General features: G+C 48.0%; 1 protein-coding gene across 2 annotated transcripts in view; it reads right to left on the reverse strand.

The window, feature by feature from the left end:
* LOC310801043 (serine/threonine-protein kinase PAK 3) overlaps positions 1 to 2,380 on the reverse strand; it is a 25,681-nt gene extending 23,301 nt beyond the window's left edge. For both annotated transcript variants that reach the window (XM_083664990.1, XM_083664991.1), the window contains exon 1: positions 2,252 to 2,380. The gene's annotated coding sequence lies outside the window, so the exon portion shown is untranslated. The remainder of the gene's footprint in view (positions 1 to 2,251) is intronic.
* Between the last annotated feature and the right edge of the window lie 563 nt (positions 2,381 to 2,943).

A 2,943-nucleotide genomic window follows, 5' to 3' on the forward strand; every position in this document is an offset into this window, starting at 1 on the left:
AGGACGACTCCACATCATTAAGGGAACCATGAATTCCGAGGTATACCAGGAGATTCTTGAACAGAACGTCAAGCCATCAGTCAAGGAGCTAAAGCTGGGCTGAAAATGGGTCTTCCAACAAGACAACGACCCAAAGCATTCAAGCAAATCTACCAAAAATGGCTCAGGAGAAAGAAGATTTGTCTTTATTACGAATTGGGGTTTAAATAAAGATTTTATAAGTTCATTTTAATATTTTATACAAAAAGAATGACCATCCCTGTAGGGTTCACAAACTTTCAAGCAGCACTGTATATAACAGATTTGGACACTCAAGTTTGGAGGTCTGAGATTTAAATTAGGGAGACACATGGTGCTGAGGAAAGTGAAGTGCAAAGCCAGTCTCTTATAGGATGAACACCATTCCTGTCCTGGCACCTCCTTACCCAACCACAGGTGGTGCATCGTGGCAAGAGAGAGGGCCTTTGTGTACAGCTGCAACACTGGGTCTTGTTATTCTGGTGTCAAGAAAAGTGATATTTATTTGGGGTGAAGATGGTGGTGCTGGCTGCTCAGTGAATCCTGGTCCAGAGCACAAAGCAGAGACTGTCAATGTGTTCCTCAGTTTGGTCATCCATCCATCTCCTGCCCCCCTCCAACAGCCTCCTGTGGGGATAAGCCTCACGAGCATCCCACCCCTCCACAATGACAGCTCTCTCTCTCTCTCTCTCTCTCTCTCTCTCTCTCACACACACACACACACAGATAAGAGCTCCTCTTTATGGTAGAAGTGTTGGGCTATACAGATAGCAGAGAGGGAATAACTACTGTAAAATGAGAGTATGTGAGGTCCAAAGCCTAATTGTTGAACATAATGATGGATGGATATTGAATAGACGGGCATGTATCACTCCTGCACGTCTGCATCAACACAACAGCCCACAGGGAGTAGCACCTTCCCCATCCCCCATCTCTAGCCCTCTACCCCTACATCCTCCCTCTGCCGTCGCTGAGATTACTTCCCAGCATCCTCCTCGTCCACACTTGACCAGACAACAGGCTTCCCAGAAGGCCCTGCTTCGCACAAACATGCAGATGACTGCTTCCAGGAAGAAGAGGCATCTCTCACCTCTCCAGCCCTGCTCTATCCTGCCCTAACACCAGTGTGTAAATGAACAGTGACCGGTGATGTGATGGGATGGTGACTGACCCCCCCCACCCCCCCTCCCCTCCCCTCCCACACTGAGGCTGAGATAGAATCGCTCAGCTCCCACAGGACCAGCCCCCACCCCTACCCCCCCTACCCCCAACACAGTCAGGTGACCAGACGCTGTATATCTCCCTGTCACAGCCAACAGGGCCGCCATGAAAGAGCTACAGAGAGATCCATGTTAAAGCCAGCAGACAGACCCTCATTGCTGCTGTCTGTGTGTGTGTGTGTGTGTGTGTGTGTGTGTGTGTGTGTGTGTGTGTGTGTGTGTGTGTGTGTGTGGGTGTGTGTGTGTGTATATGTGTGTGTATCTCTGTGTATGTGTGTGTGTCTGTCTATGTGCATTGAGAGAGAAAAAAATCAATCGTCTCATAAAATCCCCCCCTAAAAAAAGCCTGTAGCCTACAGAGCCAGCGCAGAGATAACAAAGGGCCGTCCCTCTGCACATAACAACCATCCATCACTCCCCATCCATAGCATCTACAGCTCAGATCCATCCGCCAACCTCGGCTCTCCCAACCCAAAATAGCATTGCCTCTTTTTGTTACTGTGTTGCTACTGCAGCTGCTGCTTTTCTACATGGCTGGCACACACACACACACACACACACACACACACACACACACACACACACACACACACACACACAGACACACACACACACACACACACACACACACACACACACACACTCATCGACATAGCCCTGACAAACGCCACGATTCCATCCTCTCACATCAACAAAGATGCTTTTTGTGTAACACAGGGGGGGTCCATAAAATACAGGGAGGGGAAAGGGGGGGGCGGCAGGGATTTGATAAGACTGAGTTAGCCAGCAACGGCAGCTACAGCCCATCCACTGATGCAGGCATCCATTTCCCTTCTTTCTCTGTGACAGACAGAACGCAGATCAAAACAGCTGCCTTTCCCCCTCCTCCTCAGCAAGGCAGAATGCGGGGAGGAAGAAAAAAAGGCTACAAAGCACCCCCCACATACACAGCACCCACCCCCCCCCCCCCTCCCCATCCACATCCCCTATTGCATACAGAGAGAAGGCATTACCTGAAATATGTCTTGACATTCTCTTGCTCGGTGTGTCGCCTTTGGATCCAGTGTACTGGTAGGTTCATCCTCAAATGTACAGTCCTATTGACAGTTTACGGGCAGGATTGCCATTCTCTTGTCAGACCGGTTCCTGACCCCAAACTCAGGCTTGTTCGGCAGGCTGGATGCTTCACTGGCTGCTCACTGTTCCCTAGCCCATGATGTCATCCGCCCAGCTCAGCCCATTGGCTGATGGGATGCATTCTAATGAAGCTAGCAGCTCTTGGGGGGAGGAGGGAGAGAGGCAGACAGAATTGGTCTTTTGTTTGACAGGCCAAATCTGCTGAGCAAGAGGCAGGGAGGGTGGGTAATATTTTCATATTTCTTTCTGTTTATCACTACCACTCTTTAAAATCTGAATCTCATCACTTAAGATATTGTTATTTTTCAGATTTTTGATTTAATTTGTCCATTTCAGGTCAACATTTAAATGGCAAGGACCTTACCTTGAATATACTTGCATGCACCTTTCTTCTCTTAATGTAGTTCTGTGTTTCTACAAACAACAAGAATAATACCTGCATCAATGAACACTCCTTTGATGATTTGATATCACCCCAATAAAACATTAATTACTGAATGGATGTGTTGTTTGTTTTGTCTTCCATTGATTTACAGAACATGTTTTCCTGTGGAGTAGAACCCTGACC

The sequence above is a fragment of the Argentina silus genome, assembly GCF_951799395.1.
Source record: "Argentina silus genome assembly, chromosome: 2".
NCBI lineage: Eukaryota > Metazoa > Chordata > Actinopteri > Argentiniformes > Argentinidae > Argentina > Argentina silus.